A 26565-nucleotide genomic window follows, 5' to 3' on the forward strand; every position below is an offset into this window, starting at 1 on the left:
AGTCACTCTGGCACATTGATTTGATGCGAAATTGAGGAGGTGGGGTGGGGGAGGGGGAGCCATTGAGGTATTGAAACAATTGGCCCGAACGTTTGCTGTTACTATGAGTTTGTGCGGCACGTGGACCGTCTACCGGGCTGAGTGCGTAATAGGCAATGTTTACTTTGCAATTTTGAGCGCACATTAATTTGAACTTTGAGCATCTTTGAGCAAATTTGAGAACTTTGAACCTTGAGCGTAAATTAATAACGGTAGGGATCTATCTAGGCCTGCGTAACGCTTTTCATTCCGTAGCACACGACATACTAAATTTAAAGTTGAGTTATTATGATAGAAGAGGAGTAGCGTTAGACTTACTCAATAATTACCTCAATAATCCTACCTGAATTTACCTGAAAAAATCACATGAACTGCCTGCTGAATATTCCACAAACCTCTCTAAAGAAATTGTTACTTCATATACGTAAACTGGTCAGAAATTATAAACAAATTTTTGAGCAAGAGTATTCAAATGTTAACTAATCCTACGATTTTCGACATAAACACTATGAGTTTCATACGACACGAACAAATTATGGCCTTCAAGAACTTTCGTTCATTATACCTTGTACCTTAAATGTTTCATACAGAAATCCATCTTCTAATGACAAAGATTGTTTGAACTGATTTTGTTTTATAATTAAATCAACTTTTTTATAATTTTATAAGTTTAGAAAGGACTGGAAGTTTATTTGTTTTCCTGTATCATTTGCTGATCTGTTTTATTTGGTCACTTATGCCGGTTTATGAAGCGCCTGTTGATGCTTATTTCTTGAGCAGCACACGCAAAAAAAAGCAACGTTTCATCTTTCAGCAATAGGAGAATATTTTTAGAAGTCTGCTGCACAGCTTTGCCAAATAATCACAAACATTTTGCTTCATGAAATACCACTGTTCCTTGCCGTATTTGCTTGCCGTATGTGTGTCCTATTCTCAGTCGACCGATAAGGATATCTGATTGCCTTGTTTTTGTTGCCGAAGTCCAAAATTCTAACTGTGGTTTGATTAGGTGGAGCTTGTAATTGGTTCTAGAGTTCCACAAGCATCGTTAAGAATTTCTTAGTTTATTGAATATGAATGGATTAAAACTTGTGGCAGGAACAGATGTGGAAAGAATAATACTTCTCATGGGAATTGATGTGGCCATTCCTTAGGTAGGCATATTACTTCCCGCTGCGGTCAGGAACCCTGTATATATGACATATCTATGAGATGGATAAATAGTGCAGAACAGCAAATAAACCTCCATAAAAACAAGTTTTTGTGCTTTTGTAAATTCATTAATCCATTTACAACACTTAACGAGTTTTCGAATATTCTTTCCTTCTTTAGTTTTAATTTCCTGGGGTGTTTCACCATAGACAATATTGCATAGGCTTCTCTGGCAAATATACTTCTTTGGGAGTGCAATGCGTGAAATTCAAAGAAAGAGGAATGAACAGCCACCCAGGATACGCCAACGTCTGACTTTGACACGTCAGTGTAGAATTCAGAGCAAGAGAACATGGACAAACGTACAGGGGAATGCATTCGGATTGGATTGTCTGGAGCGTTCTTTTACCTTCTACAAAATATATATCGCACGCTACCACATGCCACTCCCAAGGCGGTAGCAGCTTAGCTGGAGGCATTAAGCGATGTTCGAGAAGTGGGACATCCATTTTTCGCTACGCTCCCTATCTGTCTGACAGAGGGTCAATTGAAAATGCACGCCTCCCTATGAAATTATGTAGAACACTTCAAATCGTTAGCGGTAGTTAATAGTAGCAGTATAACAAGGATGTTCGCGGTTGGAGTGAACTTTGAGGAAGTATGTGAAGCTGATGTGTGCTCCTAGCAGATGGAGTGATCACTCGTTCGTTTCTACGTTTAGATTTAGAAAACGTTTGGTAGGTGCTACACTCTTGTAACACAAGAAGGCGAAAGCCTGCTGTACATTTGGTGATACATGAAGTGATACACTCGGGGATAGACTTCTTTGTAAGACATATTGGTACTGCATTAGGTTTTACATTCGGCGCTAGACGTCTTGCAAGACATAACGAGCCACATTTGGAAGTACACTTCTGGCACTAAGGAGGCTTCCTGAACGCCACATATGAACACTCAACATAGTATAGTGGGAATACATAGTCAGTGGGAATGGAAGCACTGCAGCCGCCAACATGCTTCAAGCACATTTTCGTTTTTGGATGCAGATCTTTATCGGATTCGCTGCGTGGGACAACCTGGCCAGCGCTGCCCATGCGCAAGTACTGGCTGTTCCAGCAGCAAATGGTGGAGGTACCAGCTCGCCCGACCGGTCGACCGAGGACCCGTTCCGCTGTGAGGCCACCGAAGCCTTCTTTCATGCAAGCGGACCATGCCTCATCGAAGCGCTGTCATTTCCGGCTGCCAAATCGACAGATGCATCAACGCCGGCACGCCTTAAAAGTAGCCGGAATGACTGGCGCCTCTTCAGTGGGAATGGAAGCACTGCAGCCGCCAACATGCTTCAAACACATTTTCGTTTTTGGATGCAGGTGAGCGCAGCACCTCAACTTTTCTGTAAAAAGTCAATGTTTGGCTGCTAGTGCTTCCAGGCCCACAAGTATTGTTCCAATTAGCATGTGAATGTGTTCTTGTTTCCAAGTTGTTATTTATGTCCGGCAACGTTGAGCTAAACCCTGGACCCCCTAAAGAAGATCCTACCCTATTTAACAAGGAGTTGCTACAGCTTGTTAAATCGCTACACGACAAATTTGATTCTAAGCACGAAGAAGTGATGACCGCCTTGAGTGAAGTCAAAGAGGCTCAATATTCAATGGAGCAACAAATAGCCGATATCGACAACAGACTCTCGGCAGTTGAACAGTGCATTCGATCGTCTGAAGGGCAGCAGGGTGAAAGCTTCGTGCCGCAAGTAGCCGTATTGAACCAACGGCTCAATGAATTTGAACACCGTTCACGTCGCGAAAATTTAATATTTCATGGGGTGGCAGATAGCGCTGCGGAAACTTGGGCGCAGTCGGAAGAGAAAATTTGCTCGGTTTTAAATTCAACGTTAAACCTGAACTTAAATAAGAGCGATGACCGCATTTCCAGGGCACACAGACTTGGTCGTTTTGTCCCTAACAAGTCCAGGCCTATTATTGTCAGATTTTTATCGTCTAAGCTAAGGGAAACGATTATTTCTTGTAAAAATAAGTTAAAGACAACTGGCGTTTCCGTAAGTGAAGAATTTTGTAAGGCAACTAGAGCTGTCAGAACTAAACTGTATGAATTTGGCAAAGAAAGCGGCCAATTTTTCACTGTGAAGTACAACAAGCTGTATATCAACAAAAAATGTTATATTTACTCTCCTGATAACGACAGTGTCTGTGAACTGAAATTGGGCAATGTTCGCTGCACTGCTGAATTATCTTCAACTGTTACTAACCGCCATTCTGACGCGTCTTTTTCTTAACAGAAACTAGACACCAGCAACGCAGCCAACCTTGTCGCGATTTCTCTTTTTTATTGTCGAATGTGCGTAATAAACGTGAAGCTCTTGCATGTATTTTTGATTCGTGTGCCGCTGACGTGGTTGTATTGACGGAGACTTGGTTGACCGATAAAATTCTTAGCGAAGAGCTCTTCCACTGTGACAAGAATTACGTTGTTCACCGTCATGACCGCGACCTAAAATCAGGTGGTGGTGTATTAATTGCCGTCGCCGACAATATAGTGTCTTATAGGATTTCACTTTTGTCGTCTTTAGAAGTGGTTTGTGTTCGTATTGTTATAAACGATCAAAACATATTGCTTTGTGCGTGTTATCGGTCGCCAAGTGCACCATCTACTTTTTGCGATGAACTGCATGACATCCTGAATTTTCTCGTCTCAGAATTTCCACAGTCACCGTTATTCCTATTAGGCGATTTTAATTTCCCTAAAATAAGGTGGACTTCGCTATCGCCTTTCGTTGTCGGTACATCCGCCGAAAGTCAATCTTTCCTTAACTTGTGTCTCAATTTTAATCTTACGCAACTTGTTTCTGGGCCTACTAGAGCTGGCACTACTTCATCTAACACTCTAGACTTGATCCTTGTCACTGAACCAAACTTAGTACATTCTTTAACTTGTTTCCCCGGACTAAGCGATCACTGTTTTTTACATTTTTTTGTAACAGGCCCCGTTAGATGTGAGAAGAACGATGCAAAATTTATCAGAGATTATGCGAGTGGTGATTACACTGCAATTAATAATGAGTTTGCCGTATTCATCGACGACTGTATACCAGAATTTTTCAGCCGTACCGTAGAAGAAAATTGGAACTTGTTTAAAAACAAAGCCACGTCACTTGTCGCTAAATACGTGCCACTGCGCAGACATTCCGGAAATAAACGCTCTCCTTGGTTTTCCACGACATTAAAAAGACTGTCAAACAAGATAAAACGGCTTTTCCGTCTTGCAAAACGCAGTCGAACATGTACTTGTTGGAATGATTATTCTAATGCGCTGCATGCTTATCGTACCGCGTTAAAAGAAGCGAAGGATGTTTTTTAATACCCATCTTCCCTCACTTCTTTCTACAAATCCATCAAAATTTTGGAGTACTATTCAAATAAAAAGAAAAATACCATATCTCTTACAGATAACGATGGTAACACCATGAGCAATGCAGAATGTTGCAATGTCCTAAATGATACTTTCGCGAAATCATTTTCTGTTTGCTATATTGATACAGAGCCACACATGCGCAAAGAAGATTTCTTTCCCATGGATCCACTTGTTGTCGATTTTGCGGGGATATTGAAGTTAATTCAAGATTTAAAACTATCGTCTTCCTGTGGTGCCGACGAAATTATTTCGAAATTTTTGAAGAATACTGCTGTCTACTCCTCCATATTTTTGATGTACCTTTTCACCCAATCTATTGAGTGCTCAACTTTGCCCGCAGACTGGACGGTGGGGAAGGTGGTCCCTCTGTTGAAATCAGGTAACCCGCATTCCCCTCTCAATTACAGACCCATTTCACTTACCAGCGTCCCTTGCAAAATCCTTGAACACGTCATATTTTCCAATCTTGTCTCATTTCTGGAGTCCAACTCTTTCTTCACTTCATCTCAGCATGGGTTTCGCAAAAGCTACTCCTGCGAAACGCAACTAATATCGTTTATACGCAACATTTCTTCCTCTTTAGACAGAGGCCAGATCATTGATTGTATCTTTCTAGATTTTGCGAAAGCGTTTGACAAGGTGTCTCATCGCTTATTGCTTCTTAAACATAGTACTCTCAATATTGATGCTAATATTCTGAAATGGATAGAATGTTTTCTAAACAACCGTAGCCAATTTGTAACAGCTAATGATTCTGCATCCCCGCACTGCTCCGTGAAGTCAGGTGTTCCTCAAGTTTCTGTCTTGGGACCATTACTATTCCTAATTTATATAAACGACTTGCCTGCCGTAATTAACAGTTTTATTAAACTTTTTGCCGACGATTGCGTTCTATACCGTGAAATAACTAATCAGCATGATAACTTTATGCTTCAGTCAGATCTAGATAACATTTCAAGGTGGTGCTCACAATGGCTAATGTTCTTAAATCCGACTAAATGCAAAATTATGTCTTTCTCGCGTCGGTCAAACTCACCCACTCCTTTCGGCTATATTATCAATGAAATCAAGCTTGAGCACGTGAATTCCTATAAATATCATGGAATTCAGCTAAACAGTAACCTTTCGTGGCATGCGCACATTGAACACATCACTAACAATGCAAACAGATCTCTTGGCTACGTTCGCAGGAATTTTTCTAGAGCCCCACCTCATTTGAAGTTACTGCTCTACAAAACACTAATTAGACCGAAGCTAGAGTATGCGTCATCAGTCTGGGACCCTGGTCAAAAAACATTAGCAGACACCACTGAGTCAGTTCAGAACAGGTCAGCACGTTTCATCCTATCAAACTATTCTCGCACAGCTAGCGTTTCTTTAATGAAGTCAAACCTTGGCCTTGTTAATTTGCAGCTTTGAAGAAAGATTTCCCGCCTCTGCCTTTTTCAAAAAATCTTTTATCAAAAAAATGTCACAGTTTCGCCCTAAGGGCGAAGCAATGAATGCGATAGCAACACAGCAATGTCATACGAAGTAAGGTGAGCGGCTTTGGTAGCAACAACACGCAGAACTGTTGTCGACGCCATCGGCGTTTTGCCCGCGTTAGCTCTAAATGCGTGCGGCGTTGGTGACTGTTGCTGGAGCCTCTCATATAAATAGGCACTTGGTGCCGCAGCTAAACGTCGCGTCCCTTCCTTCCCCCTCCCCCACGGCCTCTCGCGCGTCTGAAGAAGGCGCGTTTGCTCTAGATATATGGTGATTGTAAAGGAGGAAAGAGACGCCTACTTCTGCAGCCCTTAAGGAAGCACGGCGCAGAACGCGCGTTTGTTCTCCGCCGTGCGTTCACTCCCGGTGAAAGAGCGCGTCCCTCGCGCCCTTTCACTCGCACATACAGCGTTCGGCGGCGCGCGGCCACGATTTCATCTCCATTGACGTCATACGGAACCTCACGGCGACGGCGACGGCGACGGCGACGGCGACGGCGACGCCGACGGCGACGGCGACGCCGACGGCAGAAATCTGCTTTTGAGTGTCCATATAATTGCTATCGCAATAATAACTCACTTAAACAAGAACTTATTTCAGAACCTTCGTACATGTCGTCGCGTCTTGATCATCGGCTTAAACTGTTCATTCCTTTTTGTCGCACAAATGTTTTCTCCGATTCATTTCTGCCAAAAACCAGTGCCGAGTGGAACCGCCTTCCCCCATCCATCGCCTGCATCGAGGAGGCATCATCTTTCAAGATTGCAATAACTGATCATATTTTGAGTTTATCACTCTAAATACTACTAATTGTTTGACCATGTTGTTTTGTTATCGTTTATTGTACCCAGTCCCTCTGTAACGCCCTCCTGGGCCCTGAGGGTACTTTAAATAAATAAATAAATAAATAAATAAATATTTAAAGTGCAGAGTTTTAGTGCACGCACTAGGCACACCTTGTTGTCAGCGAGATGACTGCGACGTGACGTGTGCAATCGCGCACGCGCTAGGCGCACCTTTAGTAAGCCAAAACCATGGAGCTACGGTGGCTTCAGGGAAGCGAGGTCGTCTCACACTCCGGAGGCCCGGGTTTGATTACCAACCAATGCCAATTGTACGAAATTGTGTTCAAACGCCAATAATTTGTTTTTGTTTGCAGGAATCTCCGTCAGAAATGTGACGTCACTGCGAGAATTTTTTTTTCGGCGTCGACGATTTTTCGTCACAGCCCAGTTTCGCCAGCGTCACCGCCAAGGGCACCGCCAACATAGACCACTAAGGTTTTTCACATTAATAAGGCTTCTTATGAAGACGCCCGTGGCGAGGCGTATACCTAGATGGTGGACCGAATGCAGGGCCGCGAAATCGCTTTCCGAACGTTCGATTCGACTAATACGTCACAAAGTAGGCTGTCCACTATGTTTGTGAGAACGGGAGGGAGGGCGCAGCCAATAGACGAGCGAGCGCGGCCACGGAAATTTCCGTCCTCAACTTCGGCTTCAATTGGGGATGATAAATTAACAGCAGAATGTTTCTGGGAGCTTAAAAATATAAAGAAATGTTATACTGAAAACTTTCTTGTACTCCCGCAACATATTATCTTCGCAGCTCAAGTTATGCGTGAGTGTTGAAACCATTTATTGAGCTGCTTATTTGTTTATTCCTGCTACGTATTATCGCGCTCGGACAGTGTCGTTGGTCATCTCCTGAATATTGTCTGCTACTGCATGTTGACAGGTGGATTCCAATCGCCCTGAACTTCGTGAACGTGTTGCCGACATTTCAGTGCCAGGTCTTGTTCCGCAGAACCGGCCAGGCACTATATGCACAACCGCTTCACTACCTTTCGGACGATTGCCTGCACTACGAAATAAAATGACGACATGTAGGTGCCGCGAAACGACTACCGATGTGCGGCACCTCATGAACTAGTTCAGGATGTGCAGGCAAATCGATGGACCTCACATCTCGCACACTATTCCGTCATGTCGTTACATAAGAAGGTTCAATTGGTTGAATTGAATGCTGAGATTTTACGTGCCAGAACCACGATTTGATTATGAGGCACGCCGTAGTGGGAGACTCCGGATTAATGTTGACCATCAGGGGATCTTTTACGTATCGCCAATGCCCGGAGCACAGGCTTTTTTGAACTTCGCCGCCATAGAAATGCGGCCGCCGCGGCTGGAATTTCATCCCGTGACCTCGTGCTTACAACCGCAACGCCATAGGCGCTAAACCACCGTGGCGGGGGGTTCCCTCCCTCCCACACGCGTTTCAACCCCAGCCTGTTACTGGCTTTTAGGGAACAACAACAATATCTGTTGTTGGCAACGCGGCCAGAAAACGACGACAGCACAAGAAAGCTGTCTTAGCACTCGCCTTCGCCGTTGGTTGTAAGTTGAGAAGGCTGCTGCTGGCCTACCGCTGTTATATCACCTCGGCCATTTAGTTTATAGCATCGCTGACCGAATACTTCGACATTGATAATGTCAGGTTGTCCTGAAGGTGGAAGTTGTTCCCAGAAAGACAAGAAGCACTCGAATCTCAACGAATGCAGCAAGCACTGTCGTCGATCGCGGAATGGAAGAAAGGCAATTGAGTATCGCTGCTTATACATAGAGGCGGCATCAAATATTCCAGATGCGCTCACGTCAAGGAGGTAAATCAATCTAAAACCTGTCAAAATCAACCTTCTAGCGCGCCTACAAACTGATATACGCGGGCCCGCCGTTCAGGAAAGTACTACGGTTCTGCTGCGTTCGCGAACCAGGAGTTACTTGATAGCGAGAGCGCAGTCGCACGACAACAGAACCATGACACAGCTACGTCGCGAACGCAAATAAAACTGGCGTGGTACTATACAGAATGGCGAAAACGCACAAGCAACTTCGTTCACTGTAGACACGTCTTGCGCCGAACTAAAACTGTGAAAAGAGAACCTCGCAAGAAGTGAAACAACGGGAAGTTGCGCAAGGATTAGGGCAACTCCCAACAGGACACCTCAATAGCGCATTGTGGCGTTGTCTCCCTTTCGCTCCTTGTCCGCAGGCGCTTAATGAACTAAAGAGGGATACGCTGTTGCTATGCTAGAGGAAAGTGCTTTTTACGTTCAGGTTCTGCTTCCTGGCACTCCAGCAAGACGTGAAGTACGGTCACCGTCTCGCCACATCTACCGCGGCTCGGAGAGTGAGCCTCAGTTAAAAGATAAGAGTGGGTACTATCATCATCATCATCAGCCTGTATTCATGTCCACTGCAGGACGAAGGCCTCTCCCTGCGATCTCCAGCTACCCCTGTCTTGCGCTAGCTGATTCCAATTTGCACCTGCAAATTTCCTAACTTCATCACCCTACATAGTTTTCTGCCGTCCTCGACGGCGTTTCCCTTCTCTTGCTGCCCATTCGGTTACTCTACTGGTCCACCGGTTATCCATGCTACGCACAACATGGCCTGCCCAGCACCATTACAAGGCCTGCCCAGGTATCATATGTGTGCCCTATTCTTAGTCTAAACAAGAGCACATCACATCGTCGCGACTTTGATAGTGGCAGCCAATTCCCTAAATGGGGTTTAATTACGTGGAGATGATTCACGGTTTCGGCATCCCGCGAATGTTGCAATAGCTCCTCAGTATTTTACGTAGCAGTGGCTTCATCTCTATAGCAGGAGCTGCTATGGACAGATTGCTAGCATTAGTTTCTATGTATTTAGCCATTTCATCTACAAGCACATTTCCTGGGATGCCTATGTGTCCAGGCACCCAGCATATTACAACGTGTTCATCAGATATATAAGTTGTCTATAGCAGCGAGTAAAGGTCGTTGATTATAGAATTTTTATGTTTGGGTAATGATTTTAATGTTTTCACTACACTGAAGTAATCTGCTAATGTGATGGCTTTTCGTAGCTTTGTTTTCCTAATGTGTTTCATAGACGCGATCACTGCATAGGGCTTCTATAGTGAAGATGCTGGTTTCCCTCGGCAGAACGTCGCATTCTGAAAAATACGGACCAGCAGCTGCATATGAGACGCTGAAATGGGTCTTCCATGCGTCTGTGCAATGTGGCGGGCAAGAGTACTTTCGCTGGAGTTAAAGGAAGTGCATACGAATGTGTATCTCTGAAGCGTGTCTACTGATTTCAAAAGGGTACATGCCACACTAACTCCTTCCACAGCCATGGCGAAAGCGGCTTCGCTAGAGGCACAATTTCTTGTATTATTTATTATTTTTTAATTTATAAATACTGTTAACCCTCTCTTGAGGGTCATTACAGGGAGGGAGCACATTTTGCATACAGAAGTTTATACACATACACACTTACATACACGTACCTACACATATAAGAATATGTGAATGTTAAGGGGAGCAAATATATGTATTTACAATATATACAGTTAGAAGGTTGTAGATCTGTGGCCAGGGTAACAACATTTGTAGATGTAGATGTAGAGCCTTGGAGTTACTGGCACATACCCACTCTGGGGGATTGGCCAAGAACCGGGTAGTTTGAAATAACAATCAGAAGGGAGATGTATAAAACAAAACAAACATAAATGTGGGAATGTATACGCATCTGAGAATGAATAATTAGAATATATCAAATGAATTGAATATAATAGAGGAGTAAATGATGAATAAAAAAAGAAGTAGACAGCAAGTCATCAAATTTGTAAAAATATTTTGGTACCCTAAGCCGTGATTCTGTCATCTAAATCTTTCTGACCCTGTAATGTAATTCTGTATGGCATCTACAACCTTCCCGTCGCTGTGCCCAAGGGTAGAGGCCCCCAATGATAGTAAATTTTGAACATTTAATTCTAATCTAAGAAGGCGGAACGGTGTTTCTAAGGTTCTTTTTCGCAATTCAGATTATCTTTGACAGGCAATGAGAAAGTGATCTAATGTTTCATGTTGTCCACAATAGGGACAGTTAGGTGAGGGAACCAGACCAGCTCTGTGTAGGTAAAAATTTAAAAATGGAATTCTGCAGCGTAGTCTAGTGATTGCGACTTCAAGTGATCGCGTTTGACAGAGTTTGCTAATCCAATAATGCGACAAGTGCTGAAAATCTGACGAGTTTGTAACAACATCAACCGAGCTCCGTGACACTTCAGCCTCTTCTTCACCAACCACGCCCTTTAGTACACAGTGGTACAAACGCCTACGTAACATTAACCCCCGGCGGCAGAAGCAGCGTCTCGATGCTTCTTAGGGTGACTAATCAGTGTGCGAGTTATAGGGCTTTGGTCGCGAAACGTGCACGATATCATTTCCTGGTGGGGTAGAAGACTTCGAAGTCACAGGTGATATTTCATATGTGAGGCTGGTGACTTGGCGAAGAACTCGGTATGGCCCGACGTATCGCGGCAGCAGTTTTTCGCAAAGGCCGACGCGACGGGGGGGTAATCATATCAGGACAAAGGCCCGAGGGCTGAAATGAGCGTCCGGACGACGACTGTCGTAACGGTGCTTCTGGATAGTCTGAGATGCCAGAAGATGGTCACGGGCAGTACGACGTGCTGTGGCTGCGCGAGCAATGGCGTCGTGAGCATAGAACGTGGTAGTGTTGGTATCAGAATGGAGCAGCGAGTCAAGAGGCAGGAGTGGGTCACGGCCATATAGTACATAGAACGGCAAATAACCAGTAATATCGTGACTCGAAGAATTGTATGCAAACGTCACGAAAGGTAAGGTGCAGTCGAATCCCGGTGATCATCACACACGCACATGGAGAGCATGTCCGTGAGTGTGTGGTTGAGACGCTCGGATGTCCGTTTGTCTGTAGGTGGTAAGCCGTCGTGAACTTGTGGGACCTTGAGCAAGAGCGAAGAGGGTCGTCAACAACCTTAGAAAGGAAACAGCGGCCTCTATCAGTGAGTAGTTGACGTGGGGCACCATGATGTAGGATCACATCATGGAGGAGAAAGTCAGCCACATCAGTTGCGCAGCTTGTAGGCAGGGCCTGCGTTGTGGCATAACGCGTGGTATAGTCCGTTGCAACGGCCACCCACTTGTTGCCCGAGGATGAGGTTGGAAAAGGGCCAAGGAGGTCCAGGCCAACGCGGAAAAATGGCTCACTGGGGATATCTATAGGCTTAAGGTGCCCTGCGGGAGACAATGGAGGCTTCTTGCGGCGATGGCAAAGTTAGCAGGCAGCGACGTAGCTTCGAGCAGAGCCATATAGCCCAGGCCAGAAAAATCGTCTGCGCACACGGTCGCATGTACGGGGGACAACCTAATGACCAGCGGTGGGCGCATCGTGTAACTGCAAGAAAATTGTCGAGCGCAGGTGCTGGGGAACGACGAGAAGCAGTTCAGCACCACGTTGATTCATATTGCGTCGGTATAAGGTCCCGTCCTGGAGAACAAACATACGGAGAGAAGCGTCCTGTTGCTCCGAGGTAAGGCGTTCGATGGTGGATCGCGATAATGGATCACGATGCTGCTCGTCGGCGATGCGTGAGAAGTCGGAGATCGACAAAACGCAGGTATCTGTATCCGTTTCGGTGCTATCGGGTGGGTCGACAGGGTAGCGGGAGAGGCAGTCGGCGTCCTTATGTAGCCGCCCAGATTTGTAGGACACGGAAAACTTGTACTCTTGCAGGCGTAAAGCCCAGCAGCCAAGACAGCCTGTCGGGTCTCTGAGTGAGGATAGCCAACATAAGGCATGATGATCGGTCACGACGGTGAAATGTCGACCGAACAGGTAAGGGCGGAACTTAGAATGGACCAAACAAGGGCCAAGCATTCATGTTCTGTCATTGAGTAATTTCGCTCTGGTGCTGAAAGAAGACGGCTAGCATACGCGATCACGCGATTGGTGTCCCGCTGTCGTTGGGAGAAGATAGCGCCAATGCCATGGCCGCTTGCATCAGTGCGAGCTTCTGTGTAGGCATGCGGATCAAAATGACCCAACACGGGTGGATTGGTAAGACGACTGATAAGCGTTGAAATTGCTTCAGACTGGTTGGTGCCCCGACGAAAAGTGGTGTCCTTTTTCAGGAGGTCTGTGAGAGGACGAGCTATTTCGGCAAAGTTCTGAATAAATCGTCGAAAATAGGAACACAGCCCTAGAAAACTGCGGACATTGGTAGAAGAACGCTGAAGTGGAAACTCACCAACGGCACGAACTTTGTCAGGCTCAGGCTGGACGCCAGAAGCGTCAACCAAGTGACCAAGTACTCGTATTTGGCGGCGGCCGAAATGAAATTTTGGAGAATTCATTGTAGGCCGGCACGTCGAAAAACATCAAGGATAGCTGAGAGTCGTTGGAGGTGGCTCCCCAGTCAAAAAATCCGTCAAAGCGTTCTTGTCGGAACGACAGCATTCTTGTTTGCAACGACAGAATTCCTGTTTGCTGCCTTCCGACACCGACAGCAATGCTGTTTGCAACGACAGCATGTCTGTTTGCAGCCTTCCGACACCGACAGCAATGCTGTTTGCAACGACAGCATGCCTGTTTGCTGACTTCCGACACCGACAGCAATGCTGTTTGCAACGACAGCATGCCTGTTTGCTGCCTTCCGACATCGACAGCAATGCTGTTTGCAACGACAGCAAGCCTGTTTGCTGCCTTACAACACCGACAGCAATGCTGTGTGCACGATTGACTAGCAGATCGACACTAACGACGGAGCCCCAATATGGCGCCCGCGATTAGATGGGCACTGCGAAATGCGTCGCGGCGTCGACGCATGTTAGCTAATGCACGCATTTATGAAGGCACGAGGCGACACCAAACCACAGGTATTCGATAAAGTGTATCTTCATGAAAGATCGATGCAAGTAGATTGGTATGGTGAGCCATCAATGAAGTAGGAAAGACGTCGCGATGAGTTGCCAAGGAAGCCCTCTCTTCTGCATGGCTCCGGCATTATTTGTAAACGCTGAAAACAGTCGTCCACGCGTGTCAGCTGCGTAAAGGCAAGAGCGAGTCTACTACGGGTGCATGCGCACATGACCAAAGTTGCCTTCTCAGTTGGCCTACATGCCGGCGTATTTCTGAAGCTGCGCGCTGCAACTACATGCGAGCACCGGTACAGACTATATAGACAGTTTTAGAAGAACGCTGTTTACGCTCCGCGCCGCTCAGATTTCATGCTCCGAGATACTGCAGGGAACTGCGTAGATTTCGCATTTGATAAGCGCGTCTTGCCGAGACGCGAGCGACGCGCTATCAACTCGGCTGCAAAACGACGACGAGGCCAAGTAGTCACCGCTATCACGCTCTGCTCAGTCGGCTTTGTAGCGGAGCGACGGATGCGGTCTTCGTTCCGCTGCCGGTATGAGCGTCGTGCGCAAGCGCAATTATATCGTCCCCGCTAAGCGGTTGTGTGGCATTTGCTAGCATATGCCGGTCTGAGCGGGGCGGACAGCAAGCGCTCAGCTAAAACAGCTGATCGTATGCGCGCTCGATGTTATCGGAAGCCTATCAATGTTTCGTTCGGTGCAAGTCGATCACCGCAGGGAGATTGTATTATGCTTAATTTTGACTTCGTGCGTAGCTCTCGTGCCCAGTCTGCGTGTACGGTGGCAGCGCATTCAAGCTATTTTACACATCTTTTTTTGTGTATGGATATTCCCCCTCTTGTAAGAATGAATACAAATTTAATTTAATTTTTTATCATATAATAAATCAATCACTTTATTGTTGTATCATAGGTTAATTACACCAGGGTCTCAATGTACAAGACTGCAACACGTAGAAGCAGCTGTAGAAAGCCTCACACAACACTGCCCAAATGTTTGCTGCTGGAACAGCATAGATTTATGCCATGCATGTTCCTCGTTCATTACAGACATGCAAAAGTTTGACCACATTGCACAAAAGCAAATGCATAGGAAAAAAGTGCTTGCAAAATGACAATGTCACTTCCTAACACTGCGCACAATAGCCACCAAGTGAATCACAGTGCTAAGACTTGCATGACTTAGTATTACAACCATACATACTTGCAATAAAAGTTCCCTTTGTGCTAGTGTGCAAGATACGGTTGACGGCACCATGAAAAAACAAACAAAAAAAATGTGTAGTATACAGGAAGCGAACATTAAAATAACTGACTAACAGAAGTGAATTTGGATCGCTGCTACAGTGCCCTTTCTAACACTACAAACGCTTCTAATAGGAGTCAACCCTCTTGGTTTTCTGCCATGTATGTTCTAAGCAAGTCGATGCTCACAAATGCATGTTACAAAAATGAAGCAGTACTATTTTCTTAATATTTATTTTTTAATATTCTCCCTCACTGTCATTTACACAGCATCCAGTCATGACCTATTAACCTTTCATACCACAACAGCAACAAAACTGACAAAAAGGCATCTTGAATTTTCTGTCAAGCAGCTGCTTTTGTCCACCAATGCAACAAAGCTATGCTGTCTTTGCCAAGGCTGAGAGCACAAGTGGCACGTGGTTAGCAACCAATGAGTAGAGCAACCAGTAGACACAATGCAAGAGCTAAGGCCACTTAACCCTTTCACACCGTTCCTTTCACACTGCGGTCAAACGGTCTAGGACTGTCCAAGACCTGCAGTTTGCATGAGCAATGCAAAATATTCCTAACATTCCTAGGGTTCATCTTTTACCGCGACAAAAAGGGCAGCGAAAGAGAAATTTCAGATACCGCTAGAAACGAAGGACACATTTTTTTCTTGCGCATATATGCCACAAAACAACCAACATGAGCAGCATTTTATCACAGCCTATTTTGCCAGATTTTCTAGAAGTATAGCTACTGTTGAAGTAAAATATGACTGATTTAACTACATTATGCATTTTTATGCAAGGAAGTGAACGCTTGCTATTTTTTTCCATTTGTGATTCTGACAAGTTTCTTTGAAAATTACAGTTGCACGACATCCTGAACTACACTTAACTGAGGTGTGAATTACAATGTCAACATCAGTGCACTGTAATGTTTCGAGTGGCTCGTGAGCATTGATTAAAATAATTTCAATTTTCAACAAACACAATCACTCCAGTGCAAGTGGTGTTTCGCATGGCTCACGAATACCGCACGTCTTGGACAGTCCTAGTCAGGTTATTTCAGCTTTGTGACGGGTACAGTCCTATAATATTGTTGCGGGCGAGACAACAGAGACAGCCAGAAGTCAACGTCTTTATCGGAACCAGACCAAAAGAACAACGTTCTTTTGGTTGTTCATATGTGTCGGCAATGCAAACTGTCAAATTCCAAGAAGAATGAAAAACAAGTTAGTGCAATGCAGCTGTGTGTACTGTATCCTGAATTAACACGTCTTTATCAACATCACTCACCTCATGGCGACACTAAAATCACTGTTTCCCTTTTTTTTCCCTTCCCACCATACAGCAGAAACTTTTCTTGCAAGTTTTTCAGCGATAGAAAAAATTGCACTAAAAAGTGATGCGCGTGAGCTAAACTGCCATAATTAATAGTGCTTCAAATAGTTTTCCTGGTTTTCAGCTTTGTATTGCTGTTTCCTAGATTCGGAAATACAGCAGTTGGCCAAACTGGAAAGTGCAAAAGCTAATTCTGCGCTTCTTATACAGTATCAGCTGCTAGCTAGGGGCACTTTCTGCACAAATCTGTGTTGTTACATCCAGGCAGACCCCACTTAACTATGATCATAGGCTGCTGTCTGCCAATGCCAAACACGATATCATTAAGGTATTACATGTTTTGTCAGATTTGCAACAAATGTTAAAACAATTAAATGGCAGGCCACTGAAAGTGATGACATAATTGCATCATGAAATAGTGTGGAAAGTATGCAGTCAACATAAAAATACATCAGGCATGGTCAACCAAAACTTCTGATGCACCAAACAATTAAAACAAAAAGCAGTAAGTGGATAGCTTTAATTGTTAATGACTACAAACTTTCCAGTGTATGTAAAATCCAGTGAATAGGTTTGACAAGTTATTTGGTATTCTTCAAATCTGCAGCACATACACTAAAACATGAATCAGAGAAACATGAGACATAAAGCTTTTTTGACAGCCTGTGCTTTAATGTGTGCACATCACATTCAAATAATACCAGGATGCATAAGCAAAGAGCCCACATTCCTTCTCTCATAGACTTGACAATAGCCATTACAATTAATGGCAAAATGCTCTTTAACTGAGCTCACTTACCATCTGTAAGCATACCTTGCTCCAAGCACCAGCTGCATCCAAAGTACCCATTATACTGCTTCCTGTTTAGGATAGCTGCTCTTGCTGGGGAGTCAACACAACAGACAACAACGTGCACTGCTGTCTGAACAGTTCTTCCAGTGTGCGACCACACTAGCTTTCCAACGCTGTTGATCTCTTCGACAAATTGCTTCAGGGAGAGCATTTGAATACAACACACCTGAAGCTAGCACATTTTGCCACAGAGTTAAAACTGGAAGTTCATTAATCATCACTTGAATTGGCCATATGGAGTTTTTGCTCGTATCAAACACAGGTGCTCCATCTGTGTTCATGGTCAAAGTGATGTCGCTCCATGTTATGTTCCTCTGCTTTCTAACACTGCGGTAGAGAATGCCATTCGTGATGTCAGCAAAAACACTTGACACATGAGGAGCAGATGCAATCTTCTGCAAATTAGAAAGCAAGGTACTGCCAACCTGTTTTAGCAGTACCAGAAGCTGCTGCTTAATATTGAATATCAGAAAAAAACTTGCAGTAATAATTAAATGTTGCAGCTTCTCACTGCTGCAAGAAGCACAATTGATGGTGTCTTCGTCTTTGGCATCATTGTATCTTCCCAGTTATTGATGACAGGGCTGGCAGTATAGATGGATCCTCAGTGCTTTTCTGTTTTTCCACAGCCTCCTCATATCATATGTAGTGCATGGCACAACTTTCTCCCCAAACAGAGCATTTATTAAAATGAGAAGTCCTTGTAGTTGTGCCCACGTAAGACCTGAAATAACAACATATGCCAGTATGAGCAGCATAGCCTGTGCCCTTGTTGTTTTCTGGTTTGGAAGGTACTCCTCCGAGAGCTTTGTGAAGTACATGTACTGCATGCTCACTTTCTTCAGCACCATTCTCTGGTTCACTGTCTGCATCACCCTTGTGCCCTTCATCCATCCACTTCCGAACCATCATCACTCAACTCAAAGACAGAACTGAATTCATCGCAACTGAAGTTCACTGTACATTCATACGCAGTGCCTATTTCACTTGCAGCTTGGTTAGTGTCTTCTACGTCGCTGACATGTGCACTCGTGCTTGCACAAGCATACATTTCTGAAGCAAAATTGGAGTTGATGTGCCTAAGATTATCAGCTTCATTCTCGCTCGATTAAACACTACTGACATTCGTTGAAGGGCTGTTCAGGTTTTCCAGGTTCATCTGAAAGAGCAAACAAATAACAAATTTTATCTTCTAGGGATACCAACTACAAAACAAGTGTCACATTCACAAGAAACATACATAGGGCATAGGAAGGCAACGGTGAGATTACTACTCTTGCGTAAAGCCAGTTCACTGATTAATATGTAGCGCAAAAAAGGACTGTGTTGCTCTCTATATATTTAATTGAATTATGGGTGCGACAGTGTATGTGCCACGTGCTAACTTCATAATGGTGCAGGAAGGTGCAGGTTTACCAACTCTATCTCGGGTAATGAACAGGACCCTGATAAAATGCACTCCCTAGGGAGTCTGCTATTATTCTGCCATTAGCCACCTCCGGCTGTGTCCTTTTGCAAATACCCTGCCTTGTACATAGAAACAGCGTTGACACAAGGACGTAGGTCAGCTTAGGTACCACTATTAGAGGGAACATGCACGCGTGTGGCTGTTGTTCTGTAAAGTGCCATCTGCTGGCACCCGCTCGGCACAGGCACAGAGTGCGGCTGAGGCAGTACGCTCCATGCATTGTCTGCAATTACACCGCCCAGTGCTTGGTAGTAGCAGACGACACACGGAGCACAGAGCGCCAGTGGCTTTCTGCACCAAGCGGGTGCCAGGCACCAGCAGATGGCACCTCATGGAGCATTGGTCACGTGCTCGATTGTTCCCTCTTACAATGGTAGATCCTGTACGTTGCATTGTTCCAGGCTAAGATCGTTGCTGTTACACGTGAATGATTCAATTAATTTTATGGCACGTCCTTCCAAAATAAATCGCGCTACCATAAACCCTCCAAGATGCGTTACCAAAAAGCCCACATTGCAACCCTCGTGATCCTTGGTTGCAAGCAACGTTGGTTGTAACTGCACTCCGAAGAAACGTGCGCGTCACGATCGAGTGCTAGCACGAAACAATTCCCGCTTTCTCCGCGTCGTGACACATCGATGCGCGAGGCAGCACTCAAGACTATGCGTTTCTTGGCTCAGGAAGCACACTGGCGGCTTGGACACGTCATAGTTTGCACCTCACGCAGTAAGACTTGCAGCTGCTTTTTGTTATTCGCAGTATGAAATACTGAAACTTACAATAATGACACGTACCTGACTTGCAGCAGTGGATGACCTTGGTCTTTTCAGCATGTACTCTCGAGTTTGCTGTGGCACTTGAACGTTCGAGTCCGGCTGCAGGTACTGCCTATAATGCTTCCTCTGATTTTGGACATTGCGACGTTCGAAGCCAAAATTTTTCACTGGGGCGAACACTGCGGGGCAGTCCAATGTGACTATACGGACTATATTAATATAAAGGTGTAAGCAATACCTAGTCGCGATCACGTCAACTGCAAGCTTTTAGTAAGCTTTAGTAAGCTTCGCTTCGCCTCGCGTTAGTGATCAGAATCACGGTATTACTGACGACATCACACAATGCTAGGCCAATGTCAAATTATAACGGGTTAGATTATAAAGGTTATTATGCCACTAAAAATGCGAAAAAAATGTTCTAATTTATTTGTTTGGCGTGATTACAGCCAAATGCCTCATACGCAAGGATGTTATTGTACATCGGTTGCCGTGAAAGCTTGTAAAGTTGCGGAAAGCCGTGAAAGCATTCAGAAAAATGACGAACTGATAAGTTGTTCATTTTAAATAACCTTATAAATAAAGGATTTAGAAAACTGACATGGAGTGCAGAGGCATACATATCAAGAAACAAGGAATGCATGCATATACCATTGATTGATTTATTGATTGATTAAATGTTTTTGCTTATGGGATGGCGAAAGGGAAAATGTGCTTTGTGTTTCTGTTTCTTCGCAAGTTTTATTTTGCTAGCACAAGATGCGATATAAACAAGCTAGAGAAACACAACAGCGGAGAAGATGGTTTTCGGATATTGCAATAGAGAGAGATACTATATCTTAATTTTACTCATGCTTGCTCATTAATTAAGAAGCACACACACATGCCAGACAAGAAAATGGCTAGATGAATTTTTGTGCCATGTGAACTGATCCTACCATAGAGTCAACCATGATCGATGTCATTGCATATTTAGTGGCAATGCTACCATAATTTCGTGTGGCGCACATTCCTAGAAGTGGCACGCACAATCTACACGTTAAGTAAACCATGTCGTACCTATGCTATATTTACTCGGCAAGGATCTGAGTAGCGTTGCAGAAGTCGTGGGCAGCTTTTTTCGTTGCGGGGTGCTCTTTTCGTCGCAACAATAGACTGGATTTTTTTACAAGTACTGCTCCAAGAGGGCATATATGTAAATGGCAAATAGAGGCCTTAGGAGAACACTTGACATTATATAAAGCAGGCAGCACAGCATCTCTAGGGCACCCAAGGGGCAGCGGGGGGATCAAAGTTGGAAGCAAGTAGGTCCATGAGTAGGGGCCTCGGCGAGCCCCAACCCATGGACCAGTCTGGATTGTGGTTTTGGTGTCCCCATTGCCGCTTCCGTGTTCTTGAGGCGTGTGGTGTCGCGGCAACTGCACTCCAATATAATAAGAAATAATGGTACGTTAATTGTTACACCTAGTAAATAAAAAACTATTAAAGAAATATCCAGCCACCACTAACTTGCTATGCTGAGTTCTGCCCCACCGCGGCCAGTTAATCCCCGCTATAATGCTCTGCTTCGGTTGTGATTCTGGTTGTTGAGAAACCTTGTGCTTATGATCTGTATTTCAGCGCCCAATGTGTCACATGCAGCTTCGGTGCAATTACAATTAAGCTTGTAATTCCTCTTCATTTATTACTTGGGCAGAAATGTGCAGTCTTTTGTTAATTAGTTTGTATGCATGATCACCGTTTCTAAATAGAAACAAGCTGTTTAAGGTTTCCTTGTTTCGGCGGTGTCATTTTGCATAATAATATCCATGTGCATATATGTAATTGATCAGCTCCTACGTTAACGATGCGTGTGCTGCATTGCTGCGGCATGAAAAGCATGCTTTTTTTTTGTTTTTTTTTTCTGTAAGCCGCATTGGCCGCGCGCTCTTGGCCTTCGTATATATATATATATATATATATATATATATATATATATATATATTATCCAGGCTAATAGACGCGGTCAGCTGCTTGACAATGCATGACAGAGCGATAAAGCTAACGTGCATGCCCAGGCAGAGAAGTTACAACGCAAACGCTCACTTCCAAAACTCTTTTTGATTACTGCAGGGCCACGATTTTGTAGCGATGCCTTCCGCTCGATCATATGCCCCTCTTATCATCTACCGCTCATGGCCGGCTAGGCCGGTATTTGGTAGCGATGCCTTTAATGTAATAATGTCTTTACGCGCTTATCGTGCTTTTTCAGTGGACGGAGCGACGGTCCGCTCGCATTATCAACGGGATCAGCCGGCCGTGAGCGGTGGATGATAAGAATAGAGTAGAATAAGTCATAATGCCTTGATACAAAATCGCGGCCCTGATCGCTTTGATAACGCGGGCGGGGCGTCGCTCTGACCCCTGACAAAGCGCGAAAAGTGCAAAAAGGAATATCATCGGAGACGGAATCGCTACAAAATCGCGGCCCGCGCGCATGTGCATCTGTGTCTGTGTTGTGCGAGTTTGCGTGCGCTGAAAATTTTTTTATTGCGCTCAGAGAAATCTGATCATGCCACTCTACATGACGCGGTGGGCAAAATGAATGAACGCCAACAATCGTGTTCGTTGACCACGTATACAAAACACACAAACGATCGATGTCGAATTCATAATTACTCTCATGAGTTGGGATGTCATTTTAAGAATGCTTAAGCCTGATGCAGTTCTCAACATTTCTTATCTGTACAACTGTACAACTTTGTACCTTCCACCCATGGAGGAAGGAAACAACTTGAAAAAAAAAAAAGGTTTTTTTATCTTCCTCCATGCTTCCACCCACTACTGTTGTACGGCATTGCTTTAGTAGTATTTTTCTTTTCTGTTTTGGTTTTGTTTGGGTGATGCAGTGGTGGCAGTCGAAGTCGCATGCCAATCCGCATCCATAGAATCCACGGCCATAGCCACAGCTGTCATCTTAGCGAGAACGACTGCGTTGCACTGTGTTAAGCTCGAGATGCTTGTATTCGTTGAATATGTAGTGGACATGACCACTGCGGTTGTCAGGCACACCGCAGTGCAAAACTTTAACCCAGAGAATGTCGTGGATTTCGATCCAATTGTCCTCTACGACGTGTGGTGGAACGGCGATGCGACAGAGTGCTGCACATGGCTGGTAAGTTCTACTCATTCGTTAATAAGCACACCTTAAATGTTTATACGACTAACATTTCGAACGATTTAATCTTCACCGGCATGTGCTTTGTCCCGCTCATTGTGCAGTAAGCAAATGTCCGGCGCAATCTCGTAGCGTGACTTTGGGGTTTAGGCCTGGCTGCTCGAGACGTATCTCTCCTTTGATTAGAGTCTCGGGCAGTCTGCGATATGTCTGGAAGGGTCGGCGTTATGAAATGGGGAGGGGGTGCAGCACGCACTGCCGCGGACGCTCAAGGTAGACACTGCTTCGCAGGAGGGGCCATCGGCGCAAATGTGTGCTTTTGGCAGTTAGCAGCAGAATTTTGGTTTTGGACACATAATTTTGGGCGTAAATGTTAAGCGGCTCCATATTTAGTCTGATGGAAAAACATATGCCACATGAGAACCTGTCTGCTGCATGAACGGGTATCTGTCGTGTAGTGGACGTGGGAGCCACGCTTGCAAATGCTTTGCATTCATGAAAGGATGAAACGAGAGTAATGCTAGGGGGAGACCAGAGGAACTGATATTCTGGCCTGATTTGTTATTATGACACTTGAATGTTTATCACCTAACATTGCTGCCTGTCGGCAGTGTCAGCTTTGTAATGCCTTGTTAAATGCAATGCAGAAACTGAAGAAATGGTGCTGCACACGTCGAAAAGGCTCAGAAATCTGTCCTTAGAAAAGGGCAAGAGCACCAAAGGTATGGCAACTGAAAGTTGACAACATTTTAGATTTATATGTTGTTACTGATTTGTGTCATGTGGCTGTGCTTTATATAAAAAAAAAATGGCGCTACATGCTAGTATTTTTTACCCAAGCCCAAACCGCATGCGAGCGATTTTGTGCGCGACGGCGACGAGCGACGGAACAAGCCGTCGCGCAAACTGATCACTCGTTCTTGTCGCTTGATCGCTTGGTTCTGGTAATCTACAACTCGTCGCCGGAACGACTTTCTATGAGCGACTAGCCAATAGCGCGAAGCCAGAACAGGATGTACATCAGTCAAGTACAACCGATTGTCGCACGGAACAAGCGAATGACTCAATTTTGATATGCACAAAGATAAGAACCTAGTGCAAGACCTTAAGAAATATTTATGGTGCTCTTTACAGTAAAACATATCAAGTTAAACTAATAGAGCATGCGTCACACCAGTTACGGCGCGTATTTGCTGCCCTCATACCAGCAACACCGGGGAAACAGCCCTCAAAGTCATCGCTCGCGTGTGGTACGACTTGTAGGCGACGAGCGAATGCGACAGCCATCTCCGTCACGTCACTTGTCGCTGTTGCGTGCAAGATCGCGTGCATGCGGTTTATACTTAAGGCTTGTTGAAGGCCTTACAAGAGCATTGCATCTTTTTGCAAAGGAAGTGAGCTCTGCAGTGGACACAATGTAGTGCATATTTGTGCATGAAGACATTTGTGTGTGGCTTTCTATGACTTCAAATTGCACTTCCATGTCTGTGTTCATCTTATTGTGTAATTTTTACAGGAATTATAACTGCCATGGCCTCTATGGCACCTTTGTCACAGGAGCATGGTAAGAGTACATTTTTTGTACAGCACTGTTCAGTTTCAAGCACCAATTTTTTCTAGTTGTGCAGTACTTCACACTCACTGATATTCGTCCACGCTCAGCAGTGCTTACTCACCGCCACTACCTTACAAATGGACCTTTTTCCAGTAAGCGACCCCTCTAGCGGCTGTCACTTCAACTAAATTTGACGGGCAACACACACACGCTCCCACCGCTTCTCGCCTCTACGCAAAGCATGGTAGCGTTTGACCAAGCAGTCTCTTGCGACGGCTGTCCCTGCTTTTTTTTTCTTCTGTCGCTTGTGTTGCTGAAGCAGCTTCTCATTGTCCTGCTCTAGCGCGCATGTATTTGCTCACATGTAGCAATAACACATTTTACATTTACTGATGCAATGGCAGCATGCTGATGCGATGTGCAGGCCATTTGTAACCAAGATTTGAGAGATGCGCCGGCTTTTGTTCTTCAGCAGCTTGGTCAGTACTTTGACTCAACTGGCGAAGGCATGTGTGAGCGTGAAACGCGCCGTGGCAGGACTTTCTTCAGGATAAACTCGACCGTCGTTTTGAGTGGCTCGACTTGAAGGAGGCGGTCAACAGACGCATGCACGTGCGTACGAGCTTGCCCTCAAGAGCGGGCATGCAAGCAGCTCACCATGATGAACAAACAACATGCAAAACTTCTGCACACATACTGCGAGTGCACTGCAGGGCAAGTGTTGTTTTATATCGAGATATGTATCGTATATGGCATGGTAATGGGGACTAAGTGAGCGCAACACAGTACGGGGGGGTAAGCAGAATGTAAGTGGACGCTACACGTTGTTTTGTCAGGTGCATAAAGCTTCATTTGCCTGCAAAAAGTAAGACTCGCGAGTTTTGCATAATGCGGCAGCACGCGTGTGTCGCTTTGGCCTCGAACGATGCATTCTGATCGGCTGTGTGGCAAGATTCTTCTTTTCGTTTGGCCCCATGTAACCGTACAGCTATTTCCGCTTGCATGCGGTAGCACATTAAGCCAATGGTAAAATCCGTGCGGTATACATACCCGTAGATTAAAACATCGCCGTGACTTCCGAGTCGGTCGTAAGGCGAGAAGTCCAATAATCACAGCGCCAGCATCATGCTGTTACCAGAACGCAGGCTTACCTCACTCAGCAAGAATTGCGTGATAACTCACTGATAACATGGGGTATTTTTTTTTTAATTTGACCGTGCGCTCCACTTCAGTACAATGTTCACCATTCCACGCCGGTTTGTGCAATCGACGGTACAGAAAGTGCCTGCATGAGTTTTGTCGCAAACACTGCGCCTATCGCTCGAGCGTTAGTTCACAGAGTCTTTTCATCGACAAAAGTGCTTGCAGTCTTTCCCACAAACAGCTAAGTGTTTCCTTTAACCAATATTCTTGCCCAGAACACGAGAAAAATTATTGATCAGCAACTCAAGCTCAGGAAATTGCCGCGGATCATGCAAGGGTTCATGCACTCACTTCGCACACCTGCCCTGTGATAATGGCGGCGCGGCATGTAATGCAGCTGGGGCATGCCCATGTGCATAGCTGAATTGGAAAAAGGTCCATTCATTTGAGCCTATAGGCACTCATCATCATAGATTTGCAACCGTTTGCACTTTTTCACATTTGCTCTTATGATTCACTGACGCCTACTCATGCTAACATTGATTCATGCCCGGTCATGTCAGAAATTTCACGAGATCGAAGCCGGTTGTATATTTCACTTTTTTTCTTGACCAAATAGATATGGTGGGCACGCCATTCAAAAGCATGCAACTGAATTTTGTTTTTAACAGAACCTAACAGTTTACCAGAAAAAGCTACCAAAGAGCAACTGGTGAAGGCTACATTTTCATGCGGAGTGCTTTTTCTCAAATTTGAAAGTATCTGTGAAGCAACATAAACGAAACATGGACACGTAACTATTATTACATAGTATATACAAACATAAAGGATATAAATCGTATGCTTTCCCTTTTTAAGAGAAAAAATGCCTTCTAAAAATTTGAGAAATGCTACATTTACAATATTGTACAACCGATTTCACCTTTCATTTTTCTGTGCATGAAATTTTGCCGAATTTGTGCCTGTGCGTGTAGAACTAGAAGGAAAATAGTATGCAATAACCATTTGATGGCAAATGAGTGACTACGGCTTAAGCGGTCAGGCATGGGGTTCAATGGGGGCTGGGTGGAGGAATCTTCGCGACTACATTTAAACTGCAATTACACATTAAGCGGGTACGTATTAATGAGGTTTGACTGTACCCGAGTTCCTTGAGTGTAGGCAGAAATAATTACTATGTATT

The 26565-nt window shown here is 44.7% G+C and overlaps 1 long non-coding RNA gene across 1 annotated transcript; it reads left to right on the forward strand.

The window, feature by feature from the left end:
* Nucleotides 1-21574: 21574 nt before the first annotated feature.
* Nucleotides 21575-24987, forward strand: LOC125943368 (uncharacterized). Its single transcript, XR_007465779.1, has 3 exons — nucleotides 21575-22681; nucleotides 23332-23406; nucleotides 24201-24987. It is a non-coding gene; the product is annotated as an uncharacterized LOC125943368 (long non-coding RNA).
* Nucleotides 24988-26565: the final 1578 nt, after the last annotated feature.

The sequence above is a fragment of the Dermacentor silvarum genome, chromosome 2 (genome assembly GCF_013339745.2).
Source record: "Dermacentor silvarum isolate Dsil-2018 chromosome 2, BIME_Dsil_1.4, whole genome shotgun sequence".
Classification (NCBI taxonomy): Eukaryota; Metazoa; Arthropoda; class Arachnida; order Ixodida; family Ixodidae; genus Dermacentor; species Dermacentor silvarum.